Source organism: Sciurus vulgaris, assembly GCF_902686455.1.
Source record: "Sciurus vulgaris genome assembly, contig: HiC_scaffold_289_arrow_ctg1, whole genome shotgun sequence".
In the NCBI taxonomy this organism is placed as follows: domain Eukaryota; kingdom Metazoa; phylum Chordata; class Mammalia; order Rodentia; family Sciuridae; genus Sciurus; species Sciurus vulgaris.
The window spans coordinates 243579-264448 of NW_027632763.1; the positions used below are offsets into that span (position 1 = coordinate 243579).

General features: G+C 36.8%; 2 long non-coding RNA genes across 5 annotated transcripts in view; one reads left to right on the forward strand and one right to left on the reverse strand.

The window, feature by feature from the left end:
* The first annotated feature begins 835 nt into the window (after positions 1-835).
* Positions 836-3758, forward strand: LOC306652562. Its single transcript, XR_013761457.1, has 3 exons — positions 836-944; positions 1596-1689; positions 3659-3758. It is a non-coding gene; the product is annotated as an uncharacterized lncRNA (long non-coding RNA).
* A 3860-nt stretch (positions 3759-7618) lies between these two features.
* LOC306652567 overlaps positions 7619-20870 on the reverse strand; it is a 30699-nt gene continuing 17447 nt past the window's right edge. For 3 of the 4 annotated variants that reach the window (XR_013761469.1, XR_013761470.1, XR_013761472.1), the window contains 2 exons: positions 11987-12126; positions 7619-8625 (listed from right to left, as the gene is read on the reverse strand). This is a non-coding gene — a long non-coding RNA (uncharacterized lncRNA). The remainder of the gene's footprint in view (positions 8626-11986; positions 12127-20870) is intronic. The other variant, XR_013761471.1, reaches the window with a different exon arrangement.

The window sequence follows — 20870 nt, forward strand, 5'->3', positions numbered from 1 at the left end:
CATGATTGCTGCTTGCAGAGGTGGATTGAATACTAATAGAGGAAATGAAGATAAAGGAAAGGAAAGGAACATGCAGTTCATTGGTAAAAGTGCAACAGTGACCAGATGTTGCTGCTGTTGTTGTTGATGTTGAATTCCAGAAATGATGTTCAGTGGTGCCTGAAAAGTTATTATTCCATTAAAGACCTAGTAAAGAATGTGAAGTTTCATTTTCTTTCATTTACTATCTTCAACTTATTAGAGACTGCGTTTTGATTCATTGTATGACTGAATGGAATTCCATTGTGTATGTATTTATCTGACCGATTCTTTATCCATTCATCTGTTGAAGGGCGTCTAGTTTTGCTCTGTTTCCCTTGTAATTTTTATATTTTTCTTCAAAATATCCGTTTTCCTCGAGTGGGTGAACCTTTGCGTCATCCTATGCATTGAACTTGATGAAGTGTAGTGCCTCAGGAGTTTTGGATCAGCCTAATTATTCCCTAAATAACTCATTGTCCCGACTTGGTGAAGAGCGGCCCATCTGCATTTGCAGATTCCTGGGAGGCTGAGGCATGCTATTGACAGTTTCTCAGCCAGCCAGGGAATTTGCACACCCCCATCTCCAAACACAAAAGGCTTGGGATTTGAAGTAGTGAAAACAGTTTTTTGGAAGGATCCACCTGGGCCTGTATATAATCTTCAGGGCCCCATGCACAACAATCCAAGAGTTTCAAACACCATAAAGATGCACCTAAAATTAAGCTCAATTGAAAATTGTAAATGTGAAACTAAAATTATAGAAGGATTACCTTTACCCCTTCCTAGTTGGCCAGATTTTTCTTATTCTAAGGGTTTAAAGTAACTTACATACATCTTTATGTTTATCAGCAGAGTCACACTGGGACATGGTACCAGCAGAAAAGCAGGAGCAGCTTGATGACATGGGATAGAGCCAGCAACGGGTGAGTGAAGTGTCCATTTAAATTTCTTGTCAACTGACCTTCTTTGCATCCAGGAGGGAAATTAGGCAGTATCCATTTGGAAAGCAGGCATCATAATATACTCTTCTAATCTGAGCAATTTTAAGTGCACCCAAGTTGGGAATAGCTTCAGAAGTAATGTAAGTTTCACAGTATACTGCGTCTAAGCACGGTGACGGAATTGAAACTCTCCTACAATGAAGTATCATTCTTGAAGGTAAAATTTTGGCCGTTCGGTGTTTACAAATTTGAAGGTGTATAATGTCAAGTGCAATTCTCAAAACATTTCAGAGAAGATTTATACAGTGTTTGTAGATTTGTCGGGGCACTACAAAATGGACGGAATGGATATCCATGCTACTTGTTTTGGTTATATATATCAGTGTGTTTGTTGAGATTAAAGACATTTCCTAGGTTCCTCATCCTCATGTACTCCAACAGTAGTCAGAAGAACATGAGAGCTCATACCGTGCAGCAGTGCCTAGAGTAGTGAATGTTTCAGGAGATTTTCTTGTTCAGAAGGCACTCATGTTATTTCCAGTTGCAGTGATTTCACGCTGACATATATGGTGATGAGATAAGATCGTTGATGAAATCTTTACTCTCCTCATTATTGACATTTCTGTTACACAGAGTATTTGGGAACAACATCCAGAGGTGTGTGCTTCTGACATATCTGGAGGATCTGATCGAGGAGCAAAGAGTATCATAAGTGGACATGTAGAAGGTAAGAACCACAGATGACGCACACTACCTTGGTGAGACTGTGGCCTTCAAACATGAGCATTACTATATTTTATCTGTTCCAAGGTTGTACTGATGCGAAGGCTAGCAAGGACAAAATAATAGAATGAGTCATACATTATTAGGTTTGTGCCACAGTTTATACAGGTGGTAGTGCGGAAGAAAGTGAATTGTGAGTTGCATTTTGATACATTCGACAACCAAGGTCAAGTTAAAATAAAGGGAGGGAGGAATGGGGATCAAAGAGTGGGGAAGGTGCTGATTCCCAGGAGTTAATGACAGAAGATGGAGCAGTTGTACTGAGCAGCTGGAAGGTCATTCAGGTCACATTTGAGCAGGGGAAAGAGCAGAGCTTTCAAAGTGTTGGAAGCATGTGTGAGTTTCCATGTCTAAATTTGAAAGAGCGATAGAGTACTATATACCAAACCTTCCTGACTGAGTGGCAGTTGGAAAGGAATTGAGAAGAGAAGGGATGATCCCACATTGCTACGTTTATTTACCACAAATGATTGTCCATGTGTACAATCTAGAGACAACAAATATGTTGCTACTACCTGTGAAAACATTTGTAGGGAAAAACATCAGTTATGAAAGTAGAAAACAATTTGAATGATCATGAAGTGTCCCCAAAACCACAGGTAAGTCCAATTCAATTTGGAAAGCTTACAGCTTGTTTTAAAGTTTGATTGGAGGAGGACATCCTAGGGAGTAACCCAGAACTATGTTCAAATTAAGGTAGAGGTCCTGAAAGGTAAGGAAGTTGTTACAGGAATTCTCAAACTGTGATGAATCATGTGATGTGGCCATGTTCACAATCTCATTCTGACTCAACAGGTCTTTGCTTTCATGATTTCTTTATATTTGAAGGTGTTTGCAATGATCTGGTTGTGCAGAAACTTTTTTTTTGGTAGCCTGAATAAGAAGGTCCCTTTGGTGTATTTTGAATAATAGTAGTGGATCCCACACATCAGAATACAAAGCAGCTGACATGCCAGCATAAGGATTACTGTAATTCTGAGCATGTCTCTTGAGTAATGTGAAGAGTGCAAAAGACAGATTTAGAAATGACATTTTTGAGATAAATTTTGTCCTTTGGTAGGCAAGGAGTTGGCATACGGCATAAAAAGAATCTGAAATGAAAAGGATCTTGTACCTAGCTCTAAAGGGTCTTTTGAAAAAGCTAAAGGGAAGGGGAAATGAGGGAAAAACCAAAGACATTAGCTAGGTAATTGTGGAGGGGATAAGTGAGGAATCTGAAAGAATGCAGTTCAGCTTCTGTCAGGGTAGGTGCCTTAAAACCAAAGGTGAGATGATCATGGAGCACAGGTGATTGAAACCAGCATGGACTGGAAGAATCAGTTCAACCAGCAGATACGAATTTCTCCTCCATAGCTAACAGGCCCACACTCATAGGTGTGGCAAGCATATCAGTGGATCAGATGTGAGGCCTAGCATTTTGAAGCTTTTGTTGTTTGAAAGGCAGTGATTATTTCATTATTATGTGGGCTTCTTTGACTATTACTACTACTTCAACTACTACTACTACTACTATTACTACTACTACCACCCCTACCAATAGTACTAATCTACTGCTGCATTGGAAAGAATCCATATCCCTGGGTATGGCAAATGTGCGGTCTCTTGGGGTGCTAAATTCTGATCTCTAGATACATAGTTTTCTGCACAGCCAGCCCTTTCTGAAAATATTTGAAATCACTTTTAGCTATGTTCTGGTAGATTCATTTTGAACCAGGATTCGTGATGAAATTCATTTCTTTATTCCTCAAACATGTAGACTGATACTGACTGCGTATACACCAAAGCCTTTGATGCAAAATCCTTCTCTGCAATCTGTCTAATATGTGAGGCTTTCAGAACTCACTTTGCTTAGGATTGGCTTATCTGAATTCTTTATTCTTTATCATGTGCTTTTTTTTGATTTTTCTTTTCAGATGTGGAACCTGCATCTGTGCACAAAGGTGGAAAAAGATACATGGAATGGCCGAAAATAGAGTATTTAGTCAAAGAAGATGTGCCACTGTCCCACATGGGTATGAAACAAACAACCCTACATATATTAGCTTTGATTCTGAAAGCATATATCTGATCCAGTTAGTTCAGAACATCCTTTCTGATGAGAAATAATCTCTATCTTCCCCTGGATTCTCATCAAACCTTTGGACTTTTAGACCATGAGACAAAAGAGGGACGGATTGCATGCTTACCATAACATGGACGAAACCATTCTGACAGGTCACTCCTCATATATGCTGCCATGTTATTACTTCAGCTTTGACGTTGAACTTCTCAGGTTCCTTGCTTGCTCCTCTGCATACACCTTACTGAGTTCTCTAGCATTCTGCGTCTTCACATTGGTACTTGTACGTTTGCCTAAGTACTTATGGTCATCACAAAGGTGTTCTTACCTTTGTAAACTTAACAGCAAGTTTTAGTAAAGCGGTAATGCTGATATCCATTTAGTCTATATCAGTCCTGTGGTTGTATTCAACAGAAATCCCCAAACAAAAAAAAAGAGAAAACCTAAAGCTAATGAAAACTTTATCAATGCTATCTAACTTTCTTATCACTCAGGCTGAAATTCATACTCATTCAGTAGGAATTAATCCTTGCCATTTTTTGTGAGTATATATCTAATTTTCTTGTCAATTTCTAATGACTTACATGCTTCCTGCAATATACCCAGAGCTCAGAGCTCAGAGCAGAGAGTACAGAGCACAGAGACCAGAGACCAGAGCAGAATACAGAGACAGAACACAGAGCCCAGAACCCAAGGCACAGAGCCTATTCCAGATCACAGATCACAGAGCTTAGAGGACACAGCCAGAGCACAGAGATCAGAGCACAGAGCCAGAGCCCAGACTCCAGACTCCCAAATGTAGAATGTAGAGTGTAGAGCACAGAGCCCAGAGAACAGAGCACAAAGCCAGAGCAAAGAGCAGAGATCACAGAGCCCAGAGCACAAAGCCAGAGCAAAGAGCAGAGATCACAGAGCCCAGAGCACAAAGCCAGAGCAAAGAGCAGAGATCACAGAGCCCAGAGCACAAAGCCAGAGCAAAGAGCAGAGATCACAGAGCCCAGAGCACAAAGCCAGAGCAAAGAGCAGAGATCACAGAGCCCAGAGCACAAAGCCAGAGCCAGATCCCAAAGCATGGATGCACAGTACAGAGAACACAGAGACTAGAACACAGAGTACAGAGCACAGAGATCAGAGCACAGAGCACAGAGCACAGAATCTGAGCCCACAGCAGAGAGTAGAGTCAGAGCACGGTGCACAGAGCAGAAAGCTCAGAGACAAGAGCACAGAGACCCTAACTCAGAGCTCAGAACACAGAGAACAGAGCACAGTGACTAGCAAAGAGCATAGAACCCAGAGCCCAGACCCAGAATGCAGAGATAGAACACAGAGCTCAGATCCAGAGCCCAGAGCAAAGACCACAGAGCACACAGCCAGAGTCAGTGCCAGAGCCCAGAATGCAGAATGCAGAGCACAGAGTACAGAGCCAGAGCACAGAACAGAGCCCAGAGTCCAGAGAACAGAGTGCAGAGCACCAAGCAAAGACCAAAGAGACTGAGCACATTGCACAGAGTACAGAAAAAAGCACAAAGTACAGAGAGAGCACAAAACCAGAGCACCGAGCACAGAATAGAGATGGAGCCCAGATGACAGATCCCAGTGCACAGACCACAGCACAAAGCACAGAAAACAGAGTACAGGGCCCAGAGAACAGAGCACAGATTGCCGAGCCCAGAGCACAGAGCACAGTGCACCTAGCCCAGAGACAGAACACACAGACAGCACACAGAGCACAGAATGCAGAGCACAGAGATGGAGCCCAGACACAGAGCCCAGAGCCCAGTGCCCCGAGCACAGAGTCCAGAGCTCAGAACACAGAATGCAGAGCACAAAGCACAGAGACAAGAGCACAGTGACCCTAGCCCAGATCTCAGAGAACAGAGCCCAGATCCAGATGACAGAGACAGAACACAGAGCCTGCAGCCCAGAACTCAGAACAGAGAGCACAGAGCCCAGAGCCCAGACCCAGAATACAGAGATAGATCAGAGCCACAGCAAAGACCACAGAGCACACAGCCAGAGCCAGAACCAGAGCCCAGAATGCAGAATGAAGAGAACAGATTAGAGCCAGAGCCCATAACACAGAGCCCAGAGAACAGAGTGCACAGAGGCACAGAGCAAAGAGCACAGAGACTGAGCACACTGCATAGAGTACAGAGAGAGAGCCTAGAGTCAGAGCATAGAGCACAGAGCCAGGGCCCAAATCACATCAACATCTATCTTCAATTATAGACAGTGATATTCATTTTGAAATCTAATTTAAATGCAGAATTAAAGGAAAGTTCAAATTATCACTTCGGTTTTATTTATTTCACACAGTTAACAAGAATCTCTTAAAAATGAGATCCCCAGTGAGATGTTCAGCGATTTTTAGAAATTAAAATGTGTTTGTTTTCTCAATATAGATATTGTGACCTTTCCTTAACTTTCACAACTCAAACAGCTCACTATTTCACCAAAGTCAAAACAGGATGATAAGAAATCAATCTGAAATCCAAAAGGGAAGCATAATGTAACTAATCTCAGCCAGTTGACTTCAATGCTTTGACATGCAGGCTCACAGTTTGAGGTAGGGTTTACTAGATTTTCTTTTAATAAAACTTTTGTTGGGTGCCCAATTTTATGTATTCCAAGGCTGACTTGGGGCAGAACTTGTACACAGAAGACCATATGAAATTTGGCTCTGCTGTTTCTCCATCAGGAGTCTGCTAGTATAACCCTCTCATAGGGTTTTTGATTCTTTGAGAATTGCACAATTAGTATTTCATTTTTTTCCCTGAATAACATGCATTTATAAAAAACAAAAAAACAACCACCCATCCTCACACTGTTTCTGCTGTACATAAATCCTGCCACTCTCATTAGTCTGGAAATAGGAATTCACTGCCAAATTAATGAATATAGATGAGGACAACTATCTTTGTGCTAGAAGTTTATATCCTTTTCATAATAGTAATTGAGTTTTGAAGAAAAGTATGAGCAAGTTATCATGGACAGATGCAATGAACTAGATTGAATAAATTGTGGTGTTGCTGCAATTCATCACATTTGTCCCAATTTATGATAATAACAAGTAGATCCTTTTGAATAGTTGAGAGGTCAACAGCTATTTTGGACAGTTATTTTCTCATTTAAATCAAATTGACATGAATATAATTAAAATTACCAACTAGAAATATATAAAATTTTAGTGAAGGAAATCTATTATAAAACACAGCATCTGCATTTCAGTTCAGTGGGAAATCTGTGAAGAAATTTTAAGTGAAAGTGGGTATAAGCATTTGTATGTATCTGTTATATCATGATTTTGAAATATGGCAACAGGAATTCATGGAGATGGTGTATATTCCAGTAGTTGAGCACATGCTTACCATGTGCAAATCTTTGGATTCAATTACCAGCACCAAAAATAGATATTGCTGAGAATATTTTACTAAGGTCAGCACATATGGCTACTAAAAATCTGTAATTCAACCTCTTAAAACTTCACAATTCTATACTCAAAATGAAGCATCTATTAGGTCCAAGGTTTTTGATATTTTTCCTTATTAAATTTTAAAATCAGTTCTATGTAGCACTAAGTTTCTGTGTTTAATTGGCATGTAACTGTACACATTTATGAGGCAGAGTGTTACTTTTGAAATATGTACATGATGTATAAGAATCAGAGCAGAAAAATTGGAAGGCTTCTTACTTCAAACACAGATCATTTATTTGTGTTAGAAATTGGGTCTATGTTGTATTGAGGGGAAACCAGGTTATGTTTCTGTGTTGAGACAGAAAACATTTATATGAATTTTTATTTTCATCTACATGCATTTAACCATAACCAAATATCACTGAGTATTCCTTCAAAGATACTTGAAACAGCTTACTTGCTTGACACTTTTTTGTTTTTATTTTCACATTGACATTTTTCCTTAAAGTGATTATTTTCATTGAATAATTACATATCTCTACTTTTAGCAAGAGCTTTTGTCTTTCAATCTGAGCTTGAAATCATTTTATAATTTCATGAAATTCATTTTGGAAATTAATCACTGCATTGTTTTGATTTTCATCTCTTATGAAGGTCATGCAATTGCTGCTGAAGCAGTGTAATTTTACTTTGGATTTTAGATAATCTCTCCTTTCTATAAGATTTCTGCTCTCTGATGTATTCACTCATTTCCCTTTGTTCATTTTGACACTTGTGTTCCATCCCCTTCATTTGGCACTTTGTTTTAGGAGTCTTTTTTCTTGTTCTGAAATCAAAGTCCTTACTCTGAGGGTATCTCTTTTCTGATCAATCTCATTTTCGAGGTCACTGTTTATTTCAGACTTCAAATCTTGTTGGGAAGGAATATCACTACTATCTTTTAAGTTAATACATCAAAATTCTTCTTTTTCTGTGAAGTAAAGCCCCTATTTCTTGCTCTTGGAAAGCAAGTTCTAGATATGTTTTTGGTGTTTGACTTTCAACACAATGATATGGGGCAGCAGCCAGTGAGGCAGGGTATGATTTGACTTCTGTTTCCATTTTTTCTGCATTTTTTTCTCACTCTCCAGTGTAAAATTCTGCATTGGATTTTCCACTTTTGGAATATCAAACTGTTCATTATGCTGGAATGTTATTTTTGTAAGTGTTTCCTCATTCAGTTTGTGTATCCTTTGAGGGTCATTGCTCTTTTCTCTTAAAGTTCCAGTAGTATCAAGGTATTTCCTTTTCTGGTTCTGATATTTTATTTTAATATTTATTTCTCTTTCCAGTCTCATCATGGAGCTATTCTTCATCCCATTATATTCATGCCATAGCTTGTTCTCTGTCATATCACTAGTAGAAACCTAATAAAATCAAGGATACATTTAGCTACCAAATAACGATCTCAAAATTGAAAAGTTCTAAAGCACATTAGATACAAGTCATAAAATAAGTGATTACTAAGTTTGGATGTAAAAGAAAAGTTTGTTCACTGACATCTTATGCATATGACCAGTCCATAGCTCTACATGTACTTGGTCACACAGAATTTTCTTAAGTTTCTTTCCCTGAAAATATTCTATGCATATTCTGTTTTAAAATTTTGTAGTTATGAGAATTGCACACATTAATATGTGATAAAACTAGGAAGAACACTAAGCATATCCATGTTCATCAATGAGCACAATTCTGGGAAGTAGGGTGAGGCAAAAAATATAGGCAAGTTGTGAGATTGTCTCTAGGTCTTCCACCTCTGCTTCTAGTGCTCACCCACCAAACCAGTTATTTCTATCCTGTGAATGTGTAAACATCAGAGAAGGCTTGTGCTGCAAAATACTAATGGTAAATAAGGTAAAATATATAAAGCTCTACTGCAAAAAATTCCTGTTTCTGCTCATTATAATCTATTTCTTCTTAGTGAAGTTTGAAATGTAAGTGTGAAATATGAAAATAAACTGACCAACTTATTAGGAACAAGTACCAGTAGATTACATTTTATGGTGCATCATGATTTCCAAAAGTGTTCTGTATATAAAACAGGAGATTGCTTGTTGCAAAGGATTTCCTTTCCTCAAAAGTAAGAAAATGATATTCAAATCCAGGGTCTGTGCTGGCCACAATGTTTCTTGTTACTTAACAATGGGAATAATAAGCACACCACTACATTAACACATCAAGGAAGTGATTTCACCTCCTCAAACTAGAAGATCTGTTTTAGAACCAAGGGTTTTGAAATCCTTGAAAAATCATCAATTATGAAATATATTAAATGTCTTTTCTCTGAATGAGGCCACTGTGAAAGCCATGACTGGACTTCTGCAGATAAATGGAGTTGAATTAAAAACATTAGTTAATCCAATGGGACAAAAATGCCACCCGCACTCCCCAAATATGCAACTTACGATTATAATTCATATATGGGTTTTAAATACTCTATAATTCTCCATGATACAAATAGTTAATTTTTAAACACACACACACACACACACACACACACACACACACACACACACACTTGGGAATGACAGAGGAAAATAATTCAGAAATCATTTCAGTTTTTGCGATGTCTATAGGTTTCTGTTTGCAAAGATGATTTTCTGGTTTCCCATCCTGTAAATTCTGGCAATCTGTTCTCAAGGACCTGTTCTGATGAAATCTAGAGATTCTTTTTAGAAGGTTTTGGCCTCATCCCAGCGTGGATAGAAAGTCAAAAACTTTAATTAAGAATGATATGTTCAAAATAAATAACCTTTGAAAACAAGTAGATTATTAAAACACATAAATCTTTATTATACATTAATTACTCAAATTTCAACTGCATAAATGACAGGAAAACAAATTCTCAAGTAGTAAAAATGTTTCATAAATACAGGCAGAGATGAAATTGTGAAAAAGAAGTTTTAAAAAAATTTTATTTGTTCTAATCTGCCATGCCTGACAGTAGAATACCTTTATACGTTTTGATAGATCATACATAAATAGAATGTAAACCCTAATTTTTTTCTGATTACATTCTAGGATCAAATCAGTCATGCAGTTATATATGTACATGAGGTAATAATTAAATATTTAACTAGTTTCAAATCTATTTACTCTGTATCTTCACATAAAAAGCCTCAAATTGATATTTATGTCAGTGATTAAACCTAACATTTTCATTCAGGAAACAAATGCTGAACATCTACTAGATACCAAAATGTGTAATAATTAATTTTGCCACAAATGTCATCACTTAATTATAGGGTGAGATAACATTTTGTTTTAAACCTAAATAATAATCTCACACCCACATTCCAAGGCTGTGGGAAAAATGCACTGTATATACAGTGGAGATACTGGAAGTTCATAATGCCTGGCACTGTGGGAGATGTCTGAATTTTGTGGAAGTACACACATGGAGATTTCATGCTGGTGAATTTGCCAGACAGCATATTTCTCAGATCATATCTCCATCATGAAGTGAAACATGGCTGCATAGAGTATGTTAAATAAATATTATAAATAAGTTCATTGAAATAAAATAAAAAATTCAAAACTTTACTGAAAGCTCATTTACCTGATTAAACTTATTTCTTGTAGTACTTAATTCTGCATCAGATTTTGTAACAGATATTTCAAGTTTCTTTTTCACTTCTTTATTATATTCATTTTCTTTTAATTGGTCCTTATTTTCTTCAAATAACAATCTTTTCTTTTTCTAAGGCCCATCTATAACAAAATGTTTATCTTTAAATTTTCTTTTCCAGATAAAAGTAACTTTATTCAACTTTTTATGTTTATTTTATGGTAGCACTTTTGACTTACCTTGTTGAGCAGTATGTATTTTATAAACAACTCAAAATCCCCTTTGGGACAAGACCAAACTTAATATTCAAACCAATAATTAACAGTATGAATTTTTCAATAAAGAAGAAATTTTATTTTTAAACTAGAGTGAATTTGAATAAAATAATCAGTAATCACTTTCCATTTAATTTTTAAAACTAGCTGAGGGCCTAGCTCAGCATTCCCATATCTACTTAGCTAAACTAACCCTTGGGTTTGATCCCAAACATCAGAATACAAACTATAAATGTTTAAAAACATGTTTCTGGGCAATGAAAAATGCCCATTTCATTATCTTTGAGATAAATTTAAATTAACATAAGCTTTCTTGAGAGCAATTTAGAAATCTTGATCAAATATCTTTTAAAAAATTTCTATAATCAAGTAATTCCACACTGAAAATATATTCAGAGTAAAATAGAGAAATAATTTTTCTAAATGGCATTCCTTGAAACATTGTATTATAAAAAGCAAAAGTATAAATTTAAAAAATCCAAATTTCTAATTGTTATATAAATAGATTTCTCGTCAGGTGTGGTGGCACAGGTCTCTAATTTCAGCAACTAGGGAAGCTGAGGCAAGAGTATCTCAAATTGAAAGCTATCCTTAGCAACTTATCAAGGCCCTAAGCAACTTAGTGTCTCAAAAAATTATATAAATAAATAAATTCCTATAAGATAGGAGTCTGTACACCCATTAAACTGTGATTGGCAAGAATATTCATTTAAGTTTTAGAAGTAATGATGACTAACAGTGTGTTATCTTATTCATTAGAATTTTATATTTCACATGATTAAAATGTTTTATTTCTTGCAAAGAAATAAGTCAGCAGTTACAAATGTTACAAATATTTCCCCACGGACCAGTAGTATAAATGAAAGAGTTCTAGCTTACACATACCTCAAATTTTGGAGTTCTTCTTTTAAAACTACATTTTCCTGTGTAACCTTTGATATCACTATTTTTTTTCACAATACTCCTTTGTAAGTTTGCAAAGCTCAACTTTCCAGTTTTGCCATTTTTTCTACATGTAGTGAACACTGTGAGCAGTGAATATTTTTAAGTTTTGTTACGTGAAATGAAGAATCTGCATTCAGTTGTCTCAATTGGATCATAGAATCTATATCAGGAAGGAAACAAAAAGGATATGTGAGTAATTTACATATACGATTGACTATATATTTTCACAAGCATTATTCATATGCTGAAAAAAATGTAGAGTGCCTAAAACGTGTGTACTATGTTCTACAGATCAAAGAGAGGGTATAAGACCCCTTCTCTTGTTCAGCTTGAAGTCTTGTGGATGTGCTCCATTGTGCACAGTAAATCTTACCTTCTTTAGATAATACTTTTGATTACCCAAAACTTTAAAAATCCACTTGTTGGGGAAAGAGGATGTCACCAGGTTCAATGCAAAGAAATGCCTCAAAGATTCATCCAAAATCCTAGACAATATAAATGGAACATTCTCATACACAAAATTTAAAAATACATAAAAGCAGAAATTCATACTGTTCACTATTTTCTACCCCAAAAAACTAACTTTTAAGCAATTCCTTTTCATCATTAATGGTTTCCAAAATGAGTAATAATTTTTACACCTTTATTGTGAACACCCCATTCCTTACCTGAACTGTTTTTATCCAAAATTTTGACAAATTTCTTTTCTACTCTAAAGATTCAGTGTGCTTCATGTACATTTACTTGATTTGGGCTCTATTTCTCTCAATAAAGTATCTCCTTCTCTTCCCTTTGATGACATGTCCAACAGTGACTCTGCTGAAAAATGCACAGATGTACTTAAAATAACTAAAAATATAGTGTGAATGACAATTTATCCAAATAAAAGGGAATAGTAGATATAATCCTAAAATATTATTTTTCAAATAATAGCTGTAAACTAAGCTAATCATAGAAAGTGAAACTAGCCAATCCCAATGTTTTCCATGATAAGTGGATGATGTTACATAATGGGGTTGGGGGGTAAGGGATGAATGGAGGAATATTGGATTATATAGAGGTAAATGAGAGGTGGGAGGGGGTGGGCATATGAAAGATGGTGGAATGAGACAGACATCATTACCCTATGTACATGTATGATTACATGAATGGTGTGAATCTCCATCATGTATAACCGTAGAAATGCACCCCATTTATGTATACTGAATCAAAATGCAGTCTGTAAATATGAAAAAAAATTAAAAAATAAATTAAGCCTTTTCCACAAGGCACCCTCAAGTGGCCTTGGATATAATGGGTTTGAGCTGTTTTTGCCAACTGGTCTTCTGCTTTAGTTCCTGTTGAGCAAAGGCCACTCCAAGAGCAGATGAGGTCTTGTTCTCACCTGTCCATCACCCAACACACGAGGTTCACCTCCTCATCATCCGACAACAGTCAGCAAACTGATCACCCACTGCCAGTAGAGCACCAGCTGCCTGCTGTTGCCTGCGATTTCACTGTTACAGTACCTACAGGTTTGATTACGCATGGCTGCCGCCATTTTCAGAAAACAGCCAGGTCCTGTAGGACCCCTGGCTGGACAGATTGAGCCCCATCTCCAGGATCCCTCAGCCCGACCAATCACTCCCAGCCTCTGGGGCCCTCACATCGACTGACTGCTCCCTGCCGCCAGGACCCCCAGACCAACTGCCTGAGCACTATACCAGGGACCCCAGACCAACTGATTGCACCCGGCCTCCAGGATCCTGCAACCATACCAAACACACCTGATCTCCAAGAACCCTGCCTGACCAACCGCACCACACCTCCAGGACCTCAAGCTGACCACGTCCACACCCTGAGCGGCAGCTCCCCATTTGCCAACACATTTGGAAGCCAGAGTGGCCATCTCAGATAATCCGGGAAGTCATAGCTCCGATCTTTAGGTGGGTCAAATCCCATCCTGAGACACCTGCTGGAGGCTTGAAGCTCATTGTCAGGTACCTCTCATACATCAGGCTACTAAGACTGGAAAATTTCATTACTATATGACTGTTATACTGTAGATTTTCTTTTTTTCTCCTTATTGAAAAATTTTAAGTTTTTATTTCTTTAATTTTCTTGCTTTCATTTCCGTTTATTTACCTGTTCCCTAGGAATCTCTTTCTCCCTTTTTTGCATGCTAACATCCAATTTCTTTTGATTACACTCTCACCCTATTTTCTAGAACTTCTGTATATTCTTTTCTTATCCCATTAACAGCTTCATTCTACATGCCTCTGCATCCTCTTTGTCCTCCATTAGAAACTGCAGACCTTATTGCAAATCTGTTTGTTTCACTAAAGATAATATTTGAATACATTCTGTTTATTATGGCAATATTGTTATTATTCTCATAGGGGCTATTTGGTCTAGGATTGTATAGTGTCTGAATTGGGCAATGATAATATTGATCTCCCCTTAAACAAAGGGTTTTGGAAACCTATAGGGCCACTATAAGCCTACAGGGGGAAATCTGCAAATATCCCAGATCTGCACTGCTAGAGGGGAAGATACATGAACAACAGGAAAAAACAAGGGAAGAAAATGATCCAAACAAACCTAGATTCTATATTCATAGAATCCAATGACAGGATGTTAGAAGAAATATCAGAAAAGGACTTCAGATTATACATGATTAAGATGATTCGCCAAGCAAAGGATGAGATAAGAGAGCAAATGCAGGCACTGAATGATAATAAAAATAAACTGAAAGAGCAACATCAGGAAGCAAATGGTCATTTCAGCAAAGAGATAGAGATTCTCAAAAAAAAAAAAAAAAAAGACAAATGGAAATTCTTGAAATGAAGGAAAGAATAAACCAAATAAAAAATTCATTGGAAAGCATCACCAAAAGACTAGACCACTTGGAAGACAGAACCTCAGACAATGAAGACAAAATACTTAATTTTGAAAATAAAGTTGCCCAAACAGAGAAGATGGTAAGAAATCATGAACAGAATCTCCAAGAACTATGGGACATCATTAAAAGACCAAATGTAAAAATTAATGGGATTGAGGAAGGCACAGAGATACAAACCAAAGGAATGAACAACCTATTCAATGAAATAATATCAGAAAATTTCCCAAACCTGAAGAATGAAATGGAAAATCAAATACAAGAGGCTTACAGAACACCAAATGCACAAAATCACAACAGATCCACATCAAGGCACATTATAATGAAAATGCCTAACATTCAAGATAAAGATAGTATGTTGAAGGCCGTGAGAGAAAAGCATCAGATTACATATAGGGGGAAACCAATAGGGATAGCAGCAAACTTCTCAACCCAGACTCAAAGCTAGAAGGACTTGGAACAATATATTTCAAGCTCTGAAAAAACACGGTTGCCAACCGAGAATCCTATACCCAGCAAAATACATCTTCAGATTTGAGATGAAATAAAATCCATCCATGATAAAAGTTAAAAGAATTTACAAATAGGAAGCCTGCACTACAGAGTGTTCTAAACCAAATATTCCATGAGGAGGAAATTAAAAACAACAGTGGAGGTCAGCAAAGGGGGGAACTATCTTAGAGAAAAACCACTCAAAGTAGACACCAAACCAAATTAAAAACCAAAAATAAGCCCAAATGACTGGGAATACAAATCATCTCTCAATAATAACCCTGAACGTTAATGGCCTAAACTCATCAATCAAAAGACACAGATTGGTAGAATGGATTTTAAAAAAAGACCCAACAATATGTGCCTGCAAGAGACTCATCTCATAGAAAAAGACATCCACAGACTAAATGTGAAAGGATGGGAAAAAACCTACCACGGACATGAACTCACTAAAAATGTGGGGGTTTCCATCCTTATATCAGATAAAGTGGACTTCAAGCCAAAGTTAGTTACAATGGATAAAGAAGGACATTTCATACTGCTTAAGAGAACCATAAATGAAGAAGAAAAATGATAGTAAATATTTATGCCCCCAACAATGGTGCATCCCTGTACATCAAACAAATACTTCTCATCTTCAGGAATCACATAGACCACAACACAATAATTCTGGGTGACTTTAATGCACCGCTGTCACCACTAGATAGATCTTCCAAACAAAAACCAATCAAAGAAATCGCAGAACTCAATACCACAATCAATAACCTAGATTTAATAGATGTATATAGAATATTCCATCCATCAATGAGTGGATTCACTTTCTTCTCAGCAGCACATGGAACCTTCTCGAAAATAGACCATATGTTATGCCACAAAGCAGCCCTTAGGAAATGCAAAAGAATAGAGATCCTGCCTTGTGTTCTATCAGATCATAATGGACTGAGAGTAGAAATCCATGACAAAATAAAAAACAGAAATTACTCCAACACCTGGAGCCTAAATAATATTCTATTGAATGAAACATGGATAACAGAAAACATCAGGACATCAGGGAGGAGATTTAAAAAATCTTAGATGTCAATGAGAATGAAGAAACAACATATCAAAATCTCTGGGAATCTATGAAAGCAGTAATAAGAGGAAAATTCATTGCATGGAGCACATGCAATGTGCTTTCTGGAAAGAAAAGAATGAAACGTCAACAACTAAATGACCTAACATTACAGCTCAAAGCCCTAGAAAAAGAAGAACAGAATAACAGCAAAAGTAGTAGAAGATAGGAAATAATTAAAATCAGAGCTGAAATCAATGAAATTGAAACAAAAGAAGCAATTCAAAAAACTGACAAAATAAAAAGTTGGTTCTTTAAAAAAGTAAACAAAATAGACGAACCCTTAGCCACACTAACAAGGAGGAGAGAGAAAATTCAAATTACTAAAATTTGTGATGAAAAAGGATATATCATGACAAACAGCACTGAGATACATAACATAATGAGTAGCTACTTTGAAAATCTGTAGTCCAACAAAATAGAAACTACCAAAGACATTGACATATTTGTAGAGACATATGCTCCTCCCAAAATGAACCAGGAGGACATACACAATTTAAACAGACCAATGTCAAGCAATGAAATAGAAGAAGTCATTAAAAACCTACCATCCAAAAAGTCCCAGGACCAGACGGATTCACAGCTGAGTTCTACAAGACCTTCAAAGAAGAACTCATTCCAATACTTCTCAAGGTATTCCAGGAAATAGAAAAGGAAGGTACCCTACCAAACTCATTCCATGAAGCTAATATCACCCTCATACCCAAACCAGGAAAAGGCACATCAAGGAAAGAAAATTTTAGACCAATATCTTTGATGAATATAGATGCAAATATCCTTAACAAAATATTGGCAAACCATATCCAAAAACATTAGGAAAATCGTGTACCACGATCAAGTGGGGTTCATCCCTGAAATGTAAGGATGGTTTAACATCCATAAATCAATAAATGTGATCCATCATGTCAATAGACATAAGGATAAAGATCATATGGTTATTTACATTGATGCAGGAAAAGCATTCAATAAAATACAACACCCCTTCATGCTCAAAACACTAGAAAAAATAGGGATAGTAGGAACATACTTGAACATTGTAAAGGCTATTTATGCAAAGCCCATGGCCAACATCATTCTTAATGGAGGAAAACTGAAACCATTCCCTTTAAAAACTGAAACAAGACAGAGATGTCCTCTTTCACCACTTCTATGCAACATTGTCCTTGAATCTCTAGCTAGAGCAATTAGACAGACTGAAGAAATTAAAGGGATATGAATTGGAAAAGAGGAACTTAAACTGTCACTATTTGCTGATGACATGATTATTTAGAGGATCCAAAAAACTCCTCTAGGAAACTTCTTGACCTGATTGATAACAGGATATAAAATCAACATGCATAAATCTAAAGCATTTTTATCACAAGTGATGAAACATCTGAAATGGAAATGAGGAAAAAAACTCCATTTGCAATAGCCTCAAAAAAAAAAAAAAAATCAATCTAACCAAAAAGGAAAAGATCTCTAGAATGAAAATTAGAAAACATTGAAGAAAGAAATTAAGGAAGACCTTAGAAGATGGAAAGATCTCCCATGTTCTTGGATAAGCAGAATTAATATTCTCAAAATGGCCATACTACAAAAAGTGCTATACAGATTCAATGCAATTCCAATTAAAATCCCAATGATGTACCTCACAGAAATAGAGCAAGCAATCATGAAATTCATCTGGAAGAATAAGAAACCCAGAATAGCTAAAGCAATCCTTAGCAGGAAGAATGAAACAGGGGTATTGCAATACCAGACCTTCAACTATACTACAAAGCAATACTAACAAAAACAGCATGGTATTGGCACCAAAATAGACAAGTATATCAATGGTACAGACACGTACACAAACCCAAATAAATACAATTTTCTCATACTAGACAAAGGGGCCAAAAATATGCAATGGAGAAAATATAGCCTTTTCAACAAGTGCTGCTGGGAAAACTGGAAATCCATATGCAACAGAAAGAAACTAAACCCCTATCTCTCACCCTGCACAAAACTCAACTCAGAATGGATCAAGGACCTTGAAAACAGACCAGAAACTCTGCATCTTTTTAGAAGAAAAAGTAGGTCCAAATCTTCAACTCGTTGGCATAGGATCAGACTCCCTTAATAGGACTCCCATAGCACAAGAAATAAAAACAAGAATCAATAACTGGGATAGATTCAAACTAAATAGCTTTCTCTCAGCAAAGGAAACTATCAGCAATGTGAAGAGAGAGCCTACAGAGTGGGAGAAAATCTTTGCCACTCATACTTCAGATAGAGCACTAATTTCCAGAATATATAAAGAACTCAAAAAACTCTATACCAAGAATACAAATAACCCAATCAACAAATGGGCTAAGGATATGAACAGACACTTCAAAGAAGATCTACAAGCAATCAACAGATTTATGAAAAAGTGTTCACCATCTTTAGTAATAAGAGAAATGCAAATCAAAACTATACTAAGATTCCATCTCACCCCAATTAGAATGGCAATTATCAAGAATACAAGCAACAATAGGTGTTGGAGAGGATGTGGGGAAAAAGGTACACTCATACATTGCTGGTGGAGCTGAAAATTTCCAGCCACTCTGGAAAGCAGTGTGGAGATTCCTTGAAAACTTGGAATAGACCTACCATTTGACCCAGCTATCCCACTCCTCGGCCTATACCCAAAGGACTGAAGATCAGTATACTACAGAGATACAGCCACATCAATGTTCATAGCTGCTCAATTCACAAAAGCCCTATTGTGGATCCAACCTAGATGTCCTTCAATTGATGAGTGGATAAAGAAACTGTCATGTATATACACAATGGAATATTACTCAGAATAATAAAATTATGGCATTTGCAGGCAAATGGATGAAATTGAATAATATCATGCTAAGTGAGATAAGCCAATCTCAAAAAACCAAAGGACGAATGATCTCGCTGATAAGCGGATGATGACACATAATGGGGGGTGGAAGGGGGGCAAGAATGGAGGAAGGAGGTACTGTATAGAGAGAAAAGAGAGGTGGAAGGGGTTGGGGGAAGGAATAAATAACAGAATGAATCAAACATCATTATCCTATGTAAATGTATGAATATGCAAATGGTATGCTGTTAGTCCATGTACAAACAGAAACAACATATATCCCATTTGTTTACAATAAAAATAAAATAAATTGATCACAATTTTAGGATAATATATCTATTATTTGAAATATTTTATTAGTGTATGCGTGTGGGTCTGTGTATTTTATGTACTGAATGTGTATCCTTGGCAATAACAAAAGAAATTATTTCAACCTCATATCTTCATATTTGGGGACAGAGGATCTTTAAATTCCATGGTTTGCTGGCAACCTAACAGGTTTGTCTCTGCCTCTCAAGCACCCACAATTTACACGTATACCCCTCTGAATCCAGTACATATCGACATCATTGAGGTGCAGCATTACTGACCCAATGCTTCAGAACACCATTGGCAGACACTAGGTGTCATCATGTACAGACCTATAATCACTCACAAGTCAATCTGCTCAAGGTGAAAGAAAATTTCTCAAAAAAAAATTAATTTCAAGGGAACAAAAACACCACACCGTTTACTATTTCTTATTCAAACATTAAACTTTAAAAATCTTGGACATCACATGTGGTATCTCAAATAAATGATCACATTTACGCCATTATAAATGAAATCCATGTTGTTTATTCTTACATTCCTTTGATTGTCTTTTTTCTACAAGTAATCAGTCTTGTGAATCTTCCATGATTCTGTCCATCATTCTGGGTATAATTTGCTTGTATTTTCCCTAGGGTTACCTCAGACATTTTTAAGTTTCCATACTGGATGATAAACATAGGACCAGTAAACTTTCCTTTTTCTGTCTAGTCCATCATTTTCTGGACTTGAGGGGATCACTTTTACATTATGTTTCTCTCAAGAGTTTTCTTTCTTTCCCCTCATATTTGAGTTTATGGAAAGAGTAGAGAAGGTAAATGGTGCCAGGGATGATTCTGTTCTAGATGGAGATGAATGGAGCTTTCAAAAGTGAGGTTATCAGCCGGAGATAGGAAATGGTGAGAGAATGAAAGCCTGTGCACAGAAAAGTTTTTAAATGCAATGTTTTTATCTGATCTTATGGGGATCAGAAAACAAATTTCCAGAGGATGGTGCAGGGAGAGAATGAACAAGATGCAGAGTGAGGCACAATTTGTATTAAGAAAGATTCATAGGAAGTGTAAGATACTTGGACATCCAAGTTCCAATGAGAGCTGATGGTGCAACATATGCCTGAAGAGCAGGATCAACCTCAATGCTACAAGCAGGTGGACATCGGGCCATGTGCATGAATGGAGATGAATAATGAGAAGGCATC